Here is an 11,774-nt window from a genome sequence, read left to right as displayed (position 1 = left end):
ACTGGCAATGCCTGTTAAGAGCATCATACTTCATGATGTCAGGATTTCTTGTCACCTTTTGGACTTAACTTCCTCCTATAGGTCAACAGAGAGGAGCAGGACATCGGCAGGGATCGGAGGCCCAGAGCCTCTGAAACCCAATGGAGAACTGACCTTCCTCAGGCTGGAGCCTGGGTGTTGGAAGGGAGAGACTGTCACCCAGTTGTCATGGCTTTTGGTTGTGACCCTATGCACCAAACCTTTAATGGTGGAGCCATCTTTTCAGCCCAGTTTCTTTCTAAAAGGTAGATTTAATGCTAGGGGCCATTATGCAGGCTTGTAATCCTATAAATTGGGATGCCCGGGGCAGGAGGGTTGTTGTAAATTTCAAGGCCAAGTTGGCCTACATAATGTACCAAGGAACCATTCTCAAAATATAATAAAGTATGTATTCCAGAGTTAGGATGGGGCACTATGTCTCCCAGTTTCTTGTTTTGGGCACCCAGTCCCCTGGGTGAGTGCAGAGTTGGTTTGGTCTTCCTTCTAGGAGTGTGAGGGCAGCTTGTCTAGTTTGTAGATTCCCTTGGTTGTTGGATGAAGAATGATAATAAAGTCTGTTTCTGTCAAAAAAAAATAGCAGAAGACAAATAGACAACAAAGAGAAAGATAATATGGGATAGATACATATATACATAGATGATAGGACATAGATATAATAGATAAATGTGTAATATATAGATAGATGCATAGATACAAAAGCAATAAATACATTTATTTATAAAAACATAGGCCATAAAGCATTTCTAAACATAGAGTTCAAATAAAATAATGGTTTTAATTTACCAAGAAAAAAAAGGATGATTTGAAACTTGTATATAACTCAGAAAATCAGTCTAAAATAGACAAAGCAAAAATGGTAGAACTAACAAGGAAAACCCCAAACCAATAATCCTATAGAAAGTGTTTATATACAGAAATGTTATCAACTGAGTGATCAAGTAGGCAACTAGGAGTTATAACTTGATAAGATGGAAACAGTTAGGTCTGCTTCTTATACAGCACTCCAGGAGAAATCATGAACTCAGGCAGCCTCACCTCTGATTAAAAACAGAGATCTAAATGCCTGGCACTTGTTAAAACGATGTCATGGTAGATTGTCAGAGAATGTGATGTGTATCAAAAGAGAGGAGGAAATAGGATTTTACTATCTACTTGTAGAAAACAAAGAACAATAGAAGTACCATGTGTTGTTTTGGAGGCCTCTGGTGTTTCACTGAATAATACACATTGGTTACAGGTCATAGAGAAATCAATCCCAAAGGGACTGGAAACCCTCCTTGCTGAGTAGCTTTCATAGTGTCAGAAGGTGCTATGTATGTTCTTGGGGGAGAAAAGACATCAGTGGTCTTCCCCAGAACTGAACATTGCATGCTACAATACCAACTTATGAGGTAACATGTGCCCACTGGTGCATAGTGGCATTGCTGTTATGAGAGTAACCAATCACTTTCTGATTAGATTCTACAGAATTCATACCTCATAATGTATACCTCGCCAAAAGCCAGCCCTAGGAGGGAACCAACTATTACTTGGCTAAATGGTCATGCTGTCAAAATTGACTTCTAAATGTTTATGTTTAAACACAGATTTGTGTTGCTTTCAACCCTGATGAGAAAAGTTCCTTTTTGGAGCGGGCAACAATTAAAGAAAATAATGAAATAACTGGTCACAGTGCTAAGAATCAGTGAAGGTGAGTGCTTAGCTTAAAATGGGAATCTTCATCATGCCTCCACCACTCAGTTACAGCTGCTCTAACCAATGGAGGAGATGCACAACACATACAACCAACAGCAGATACAACACATACGACCAACAGCAGATACTCTGAGCACAACCAGAGTCTAGCCTCCTACCCCCCATTTCCTTAACATCCTGTTTTCAGCCTTCTAAGCCTATGCTAGGACTCATGAAGTTAGACTCCTAATTGCCTGTTTCTACCCATGTTCTTATCTTCCTCAACAATCTACCCTCAGAACAGAAGGTACAAACTTTAAAATAAAAAAAATAAATAAATAAAAAAAATAAAAAAAAAAAAACAAGTAGGGTCCAGATCTTGTTTCCTTATATCCATGGACTCTAGCTCCACCCAGACCAAAGATCAGACCACCCAGTGGTTAACAGGACTCTATGATCTGGTTTCCTAGAGCAGCTTTTGTTGAATTGCTCTATTCTATTTCTCCTTCCTTACCCTACTGTATGCTTGAGTATCTTCCTTCTCAGAGCCTTGATCCCCTGACATTCTTGCATCTGAGACACCCTTTCCCTGGAGGTCCACAGGACTGACTCCCTCATCAGCATCAGGTCATCCCAGCATCATCCTAGAGTGGCCTTCCCCTACTACTCCACATAAAGCCACAGTGCTCTCCTCTGACCTTTACTCTCTACCACATACTTCTGATACACTCCCCTTGTAAGTCCCGTTCAGAGCACATCATCTTCCCACCCTAAGTATGGCATCTGTGAAGCTGGGGATTCCTCAGGAATATGCCCCTAGCACTTCATACAAGGCTTATGACATGGAGCTCCTCAGTTAACATTTACCAGATAGTTGTGGGGACTGTTGCGTCTCTATACACATGGTCTCCTTCATCAGCCAGCATGATGCCAATGCAGAGATGTGCAATGAAGGGTTGGATCCCTGAGGGATGGCTGTCTAGAAGAAGAAACCATGCCAAGGCCTACCCAGTGCTAAAAGGCCAGGGAAGGGTGATTTGGGTAGGAAATACAGGAGGTATTTAAATCCAGTCAAATAAAAAGAAAATGAAGAATGTGAGTGGCTGAGAAAACCTTGCATGACAAAGAAAGAGAAACATGGCACTGAAAAAGAAACCCCACGTGTCTATTGGTGAAGACGAGCCATGAAGTCCCAGCATCACACCAGAGTCAAACAAAGTAGCTTAGACCTCATGTGGGAAAAGAAAAGAACTATGTCAATATCATTGCAACCTTCAAAGGCAAGGATGATTTTTTTAAAAAACATCGATATTATTTCATTGTGTTGAGGAAGAGAAAGCAAGCAAGGTAAATGGCAGATGCTGCAACAGGCAAATCTAGACAGAAACAATAAAAAGCCGATGATCATATGAAGGAAATGTGTTTATCCTGACCAATAATCCAAGCTCACACATTGAAACAAGAATAAAACAGTTTCTTATACACTATATAGGACTATTTAAATAATACCTGATGACTCTTAGTGCAAGCATGGAATACAATGCTGGCTTGTTCTTTCTAAGGAAAAAGTCAGTGAGATGTATCAAAAGGCTTCCAAAAGAGACACTCCACTATTCAGCAAACATTATTATAACTTATTCTAATTTGTACTCCAAACTTCAAAAAGAATTATACTTACCAAGTGTACAGGTCTGTCAATTCCAACAATAATGGTTCTACCAAGGTATAGACCTATTTTCAATGTATTGGCAAATAGATGCCTACCACTTCCACTGTCCCTGGTAAAGCCATAATTAATCTGCTGAATACCCACACTAAAAAAACTGAGCTATGTGAGTCAACCCACTGAGCATTCAAAAGCATGCATTACGATTCACATCACAAGGATGTGCTTAGCAAAGTTATCTTAACAAGAAATTTCCTAACACCCACATCTCACATGAATAAATGAATGTACACATCAGAACAGCTTCAGGATGCTTGGCGTTGAAGTTTGCTAAAGAGGCTTTAACTTGAGACACAAAAGACGCCGATTACCTTGCAATGTGGGCTAAGAAATTGGGCATTATTGTGAAACAATAATGAGAGCAAACAAAAGACAAGCAGAGCATTTCAGGGTCTCAGCCCCAGCCTTCAATCATCCCACTGCCAGGAGATTTTTACAAGGTTAGTTGGCAACATGAGCAAGACGGCTCTAATGCAAGCTGCTCTCTCGGAATTAATACATTTGGAAGTCGAGAACCAGGCAAGTGGCAATGCTAATCAAGCAAGTGACAGCATTAATCTTCTTTGGCTCAGCTCAAAATAGGAAATGCCACAAGTGACCCCAAGTCCTTCCCTCCCCTTCTCAAGCCATTAGCTGAACATCATATTTCTTTCTCCTGCCAACATCGGCGCCACCAGCCGCACAATTTGAACAGCAGGAAGAACACAGATGATGAGGGAAGCTTATTAACTCGATCTGTGAGCCTCTGTGCTCACCTAAGGCTGCATCCGAAGTATTCTCTTAATTTGCCAGAAGTAATGAGGGGCTAGTCCTTAGCCAATTACCCTCCATGTTTCACGGGAGAACAAAGAACTAAATAAAAATTTAAATTGTGCATTACAAGGACCAGAAGACACAGGAAATTTTGGGAAGTGATTTGAATAGGAGGAAAGTCTCAGGAGAACACAGGTGTCACTCTTCTGTAGTGGCATGACAACCATAAGAGACTGCCAGAAGAGAAGTCAGAGGGAGTCTGACAGGGACTGGATCTGCTTATACCTGGCAAAGCTCTACCTTGAAGTGAAGAGTAATCTGATGTTGAGTGACTAAGTCAATGTCTATGAACAAGGATTCAGTGCAGAGCACAGCAGACAACCAAAGGACTGGAATCTTCTATGCAAACAAGGATGTGCCCCTTAACTCTCATTCTATCCTTGCAATTGCAAATACCTCTCCATTTAAGCTAAAAGGAGACAGTTTCTCTTTGAAAAATTCTTTGCTGCTGCACACAAGTACAGAATTCATTCCCAGGGTGGCTCCTTTTCATTACCTTGCAGCCCAGGGATAGTTTTAGAAGTACATCCATCAGTTAGACTGATAGCACTCTTCTGTCAAGCCTGAGTCACTTCTCACATGGTAGATCCTACCTGTAATCTCTGCATTTAAAAAAAAGATACAAGGACATTGCTGTAAGTTTGAGGCCAATTTGGTCTCTGACATGATATCTTATCTAAAGCTTATCTAGATCTCATGATGGAGAAGTACTCCTTCCTGTTCATCAAGCTAAAGAGCTGAATCTGAACCCCCAAGAAAACCAGCATGGCCAAGTGTGGCTGTAGCCCAGAATTGAGGAAAGCAAACAAGTAAATCCAGAAAGCTGTCTGGTAGTTAACGTAGCTGGAAATCAGGACAGAAAGGACCTCAAAAAGTATGTTCTTATATTTCTCCATTGGGAAAGCCTCAGAACAGAAGCAAATTCAAATAGGTTATCAAGTCTATAAAAGAGGTATCTAGAAGGAAACAAACTAGGGGACCATAAATCTACAGTGTCAGAGTTCTTAAGGTCAAAGATGAACACCTAACTCAAGGACCAATAAGCAAGTCAGCAAGTGGCCTAATATCAGGTTTATGTGGCAAGAACATTGGGAAGTTGTAAAGTCATGAAAGGACAATAAAATAGAACTTAGAGGAATCAGGTAGGTAATCTTCACTCTCCCTCCTATCCTCCATATCCCAATCCCCTAGTCTCATCCACGTCCTGTAGCATACCTACCAGCCAAAAAAAAAAAAAAAAAAAAAAATCCCTGAGACATTTGTGTTTAATGAATTTCTCTGCTCCAGGTGTTTTCTCATGGTGTCTCTTGGACTCCCTCCCCATGGCTAAATCCCCACCTCCTCTCCCTCTGTCCCTCTCCTGGCTGGGAGGAAGTCCAACCCTATTTTGCTCAGTCACTGGCTGATCAACTTCTTTATTGGCCAATCAGGAAATAATTTGGGTGTAGGTTTAGATTTTTTTCAAGCCTACTTTTAATAAGGGTTCTTAAATGCTTTAACCTTTCTTCTAGACTACCACCCACCAGAGGTAGTGGAAAGGAAAGGTTAATAGAGCAAAGGAGAATGTAGACCTGTTTAAAATAGTTCTCTGGAGCAAATGCAGTTCAGTTCAAGAATCAGCAGCTACAGCCTAATCCACTTGCAAACACCATTCACAAGACAGGTTGTTACAGGAGAATCCACAAGGTTCTGCAAATCCATGAAAGTTGCAAGAAGCTGCCAAAACACCACTAGAAGTTTCTTTGTTGTGTTTCTGTCTATGAAGTCACAACAAATGATAACCAGCAAAGAATGGCAAGGTGAACCAATACCATATAGCATCATCTGCAAAGACCAGTATCAGCAAAAGCCCAATAATGACCAAAAAAGAATGGTGAGGCATACCGAGGCCAAACAGCATCACCCACTTTCTATTAGGTTCTGTTTATACTCTTTTCAAACATCATGTGTTCTCTCAAACGTCTGTTCTAGCAAAACATCACATGATCTTTTTTCAGACTGCTTCCAGGAAAACACCACGTGTCTGTTCTCTGCAAAACATCCTCCTACATGTCTGCTTCAGCAAAAACATCCTCTCCTAAGATAGTTTCCAGAAAACTATCACATGACACAACTGAGTCTCCAAAGAAACCAAAAATTTCCGCTTTATTGGGGAGAAATGTTTACAAAACAATGAGACAGGACATTCTCAGAATAAGAATTGCAACAAGATGAGGGGCATAGAAACCAGCATTTGAACAATACAAGGATAATCTTTACATTATGCCTAAGTACCTAAGAGTAAAAAGATAGAAAAGATATATCAAGCAAGTGGACTAAAAAAGGTAGGGCAGTATAGCTATTTTAATATCTGGCAAAACATACTTGAAACCAAAACTAATCAGAAGATGTAGGGAAGGGCACTATGTACTTATTAAAGGAAAACTTCACCAACAGGATATTGCAATTGTAAATATCCATGCATCAAACACAAGGGCACCAAGCTCATAAAAGAAACAATACTACAGCTAAATTCACTTAATGACTCACATACAATGAGTACTTTTGTGGTGATTTGGATTAAAAAAAAATGGCCCGATAGGCTCATATATTTGAATTCTTTGTCACCAGAGAGTGAGACTGTTTGAAAACAATTGAAGGATTAAGAGATGTGACCTTGTTAGAGGAAGTATGTTACTGGGGGTTGCCAAGGACCACCCTCAGCTTGGAGAGGGGTTCTGAGAAAGGGATGTTTGAGAGCAGTCAAAGAAATGACTCGAAGTCAAATGATGGGTACAAGCTGTGTTCTACTCAAGACAGCTTTCCCAGAGATCCCCAGACAGCTAATCCACATAGCTGAGCTATCACAGACTAAAGCCCAGTATTTTATTCATATATCGGTTCAGTCATTTGCTCCAGGTTTCCTTTTGATTATCCCATGAATCAGCATTCCATGGCCCCAGCCCTCCAATTCTTAGAAAAAGACAGCAAGCACATTATTTTTTAACATTGTAAATGAATTCAGAGATCTACCTATCTTTATAAGCACAGATAATAAGTTTAGCTGGGTGCAATCCTGTCCTGAAATTATTATTCCCACTACCCCTTTGCCTGGGCCTAAACTCGCCCTGTCCCAGACTGACCTTATACTCAGGAATCTGCCTGCTTTTGTAAACAAAATCAATAAACTTAGCTGGGATCTTGTCCTGAAATCACCTCTCTAAATCTCTTTATCTCCTTCCTCAATTTCTCTCTGAGAAGCTGGCTCATAATGCAGCTGCCTTTGTTCTTATAGGTCCACAAAGCCCTTCATATAATTCATATTGCATCCTTATATTTTGCATAGTTGAGAAATTGTAATTTTTATAAATTAATATTTTACATTCCATATTCCATTCCCCACCCCCCAATCCACCCTCCAACTACTCCACATCCCACACCTCCTCCCCACCCTCCCCATCTCCATGTGGATACTCCCACCCACCACCCCACCTGACCTCTAAACTCCCTGGTGCCTCCAGTCTCTTGAGGGGTTAGGTGCATCATCTCTGAATGAATACAGACCTGGAAGTCCTCTATTGTATGTATGTTGGGGGCCTCATATCAGCTGGTGTATGCTGCCTGTTTGGTGGTCTAGTGTATTTGAGAGATCTCGGGGTTCCAGATTAATTGAGACTGCTGGTCCTCCTACAGGATCACCCTTCTCCTCAGCTTCTTTCCGCCTTCCATAACTCAACAACAGGGGTCAGTTGCTTCTGTCCATTGGTTGGGTGCAAATATCTGAGCTCATGTTGACAGAGTTCTTTCCCACAGCCTTAAGGACTGTCTTGAAGGTCACAGCATTTACCATTTTACTGAGACATTAGATACACCCTCACCTCCCAGACTCATGCTGTCTCTGATTTTCATGGAGTCATTAACCTCCTCAGAGAGGACATTCCCAAATAACATTGACAGGGAGAATATTTCCCAAAAATGGACATAAGGTAAAAGGTATAATTTTTTTATACAAACAAGCCTCATGTCCAGCAACTGTCAACACTTGTGGAGGCCCATGCCCTGCTGGCTCTGTTCCAGGGGCAGGAATCATGTCACACTGTCCCATATATGATCATACAAGACTTGGCATGGGATGGACCTTAAGTTTTATGCTCTCTCTCCCTCTCCCTCTTCCCCTCCTCCCCCCACCCCCGTTCTCCAGCACTATGGCTGGCTATATGATGCCATGCTTCTCACCATGATGATAATGTACTAACTTCTGAAACTGTAAACAAGCCCCAAAATAAATGTTTTCTTTTATAAAATTACCTTTTCTGCCCCTAGAGTCATTGCGGGTGTGGCTGCTGTGTCACATGTACATCAGTAGGTGGAAGAGAGGAGAGAGACTATATCTATGTTCAGTGTTCTGACCTATGAACATCTGAGTGATTAGCAGCTTAACATTCCCTGAAAGAAGTGAGCCTGAGATGACCACCAGTGCAGTGTCAAGAAGGCCGGAACAGGCTCCCTGGTCAGAGAGTATGTCAACTAGAAAAACCTGCCTGGGACTGAAAGTGCCAGAAAGAAGTGAGCCTGAGACAGATGACACTCTCAGGTGAGCAGATCTTGGAGCAAACCCAAGACGACCACCAGACTAATACCATGGGGCCCAGAGAGGGAGATAACCTGAGATGACCACCAGTCCAGTGCAGTGTAGACCTGGGTGGGAGCAGACCATGATGAAGATGACACCTGCCCAGTGCCATAAGGCATAAGCAGGACATAACACTCCTGAGACCACTCCTGAGACAACCCTAAACACTGAGAGACCCTAGACGTAGAGAAATGAAAGAGAAACAGAAGGATGTGGGCACAATGAACACAGGCAGAACTGAAGACTCAAGAGTAAGAGGAATAGCCTGATATGAGTAGCCAGTGATGCCACCTAGGACCATGGTGGAGTCCTAGCCTGTGCTGCCACCAGGGGCCACATCTGGGCCCATGGCCCTACAGCAACAGAGACCTATTACCACCAAAGGCCAGGTAGATGTCTCTGGTCTGGGCTGCCACCCAAGAATGTGTTAATGTCTGAGGCCTATGCAGAACTGGCCCCTTCCATTACCTGGGAACCATGAAAAAGCTGGCCCTGGGGACAGGAAAGCTGACCCCATCCCCAGCCAGCTCCATTACTCAGAAGAGTTGGAGCACATTTCTGGAGTTGCAAGTGCAGAGGGTATGAGTGTGGGAGAGTCGGCCCTATACTTGTCTCCCATGTGTTGGCATGGATAAGGGAAAATTACCCTCCCATCCCTTCACCCCTTACCACCTGCAGCAATCAAAAGACTTGGTCCTGGAGACATGAGAGAAGAAGAAATGGTCCTGCCCCTCATCAGTTACAGCACTCAGCAGAGTACACCTCACCTGGGCAGCACAGTAGAGCTGACCCTAGAGTAGATAGTTATGGATAAAAGTGTGGGTTAGAATAAGAAGACCAACTGGGAAGCAGAAGAAGAAAAGGATAATGGGAAGGAGTAAAGAGAGAGACAGATAAAACCAAGGAATATTTGAGGGGTAGTATGGAAACCTAATACAGTAGAAACTTCCTAAAACATATACATATATGAAGATGATCTAAATGAAATCAGCACATAATGGGGGAGAGAGAATCCCAACTGGGCATCTCTTGTCACCAAACACAGCTTCTAGTACTGGGTTGGATTACATGTAATTGAGTTGTTGGCCAAAGGGGCCCCACAGAAATCACCAAACAATGAGACTGTCACCAAGACCATAAAGTTGCTCTCCACTAACCGACAGAGATAAAATCTATACAACTCATCGAACACAGAGGTGTTGAGCTGGTGCCTACCTACAGCCTACATTCCTACGCTCCAGGGTCTTTTGTACAGGATGGTACTTTCCACACTATCAAAAGAGAAATGTAAACATCAACCCAGCCATTCTGTCCACAATGGGATACTACCTGCAAGATATGCTAGGGCAATGGTGGCACAAAGTCTGTGGGAATAATCAACCAGTAACTGATTTGATTTAAGCCCACTCCATGAGATGGAACCCAGCCAACACTGCTTGGGTGACCAAGAATTTGAGACTAGATAGCCCAGGAACCTGTAGTAAAACTAATAATACTGGTCTTAAAAAATGCAGTGACATAACGACTCCTTATGATATTCTACCCTACTCAGAGTAGTGACTTGTTCAGCCATCATCAGAGAAGCATCTTCCTAAAGCTAGATCGAAACAAACAAAAGAGACCCACAGCTAGACATTACACAGAGAATGAAAGACCTTGGAACACTCAATCCTAAATGGAATGTCTCCATCATATCCCTCCCCTAAGAGCTCAGGGAACCTCACAGAAGAGGAGGAGAAAGAATGTCAGAGCCAAGGAAGATGGCAGACACCAAGAAAACAAGGCTGTCTACATCAACTTGAGCAAATATCACATGAACTGACAGAGACTGAAGTAGCATGCATAGGGACTGTGTGTATTACCACCAGGTCCTCTGCATTTATAAATATTATGGCTTCCATGTTAGTGCTTTGTGGGACTCGTGAGTGTGGGAATGAGTGGCTCTCTGATTCATGTGGCTTCTCTTAGCCTCTTATCCTTCTGTTGGTCTGCCTTCCCAATTTCAATGTGATAGTTTTGTTCTATCTTTTTATATTTTATTTGGTTGCATTTTAATTAATTAGTTAATTAAAACCTAGCCATTAAGGTAAAGCTCAACAGCTGAACTATCATTTATACCTGCTGGGAGAGGGGCAGATCAGTCTTCTCCTATGAAGTGACAATGTCAGACAACCACTTCCCAGCAGACCTCATGTTCAGGAGTAGTTGATGAACACATAATAGACTCAACAGTGCTTTTATTTGGTTACAGTTTGGGGTAGAGGTTGTTGTTTTGTTTGAGGGAGTGTTGTGGGGAGTAGGGGATGGTGTTTTATTTCATTTTCTTGGTTTTGCTGTTATAGTGGATTTTTGTTTGTTGAAAAAGAACCTCTAAACAATGCAGACTATTGTCAAAGCTATTTGTTGCTTTCCACAAACCAATGGTAAGCCCCTATTACTGAAGATAACACCTATACAACTCACTGAACATAAAAAAGTCCAGCTGGTACCTACCCAGAGCCTTCCCCCTACTGAGTAAGTAGGGATGGGAGAGAATCTAGAAAGATTTGAGGGAGGAGAATAATATGATCAAAATATATTTAAAGTTAAGACAGTTTTAAATAATTAAGATATGTGATGATGGAGAAGATAGATAGATAGATAGATAGATAGATAGATAGATAGATAGATAGATAGATAGATAGAAGATATCAAATAATGGTGGTAACAATGTTGGACTTATTTCTCCAATTACCAAATTAGAGAGACCATTGGATGACAATCAACAAATTTCTAGTTCCTCATATTTTTGGATTTCAATCGATTAGGATATGTTGGTAATACTAATTTTCATATTAAAATTTTAAGAAAAAGTAATTGTTACTTCCTGTTGTTTTTGTTGTAAGAGGTGGAATTAGGTTTGTGTGGATT

General features: G+C 41.7%; 1 non-coding gene and 1 pseudogene across 1 annotated transcript; both read left to right on the top strand.

Annotated features, from left to right (window-relative positions):
* Window positions 1-8,543: 8,543 nt before the first annotated feature.
* LOC116084001 lies at window positions 8,544-8,675 on the top strand. The gene has a single exon (XR_004115981.1). It is a non-coding gene; the product is annotated as a small nucleolar RNA SNORA17 (small nucleolar RNA).
* A 22-nt stretch (window positions 8,676-8,697) lies between these two features.
* Window positions 8,698-11,774, top strand: part of LOC116083867 — a 34,508-nt pseudogene continuing 31,431 nt past the window's right edge.

Source organism: Mastomys coucha, unplaced genomic scaffold (genome assembly GCF_008632895.1).
Source record: "Mastomys coucha isolate ucsf_1 unplaced genomic scaffold, UCSF_Mcou_1 pScaffold8, whole genome shotgun sequence".
Lineage (NCBI taxonomy): Eukaryota > Metazoa > Chordata > Mammalia > Rodentia > Muridae > Mastomys > Mastomys coucha.
Note: the sequence above shows the minus strand (reverse complement) of the source record. Positions and strands in the feature narration are given on the sequence as shown.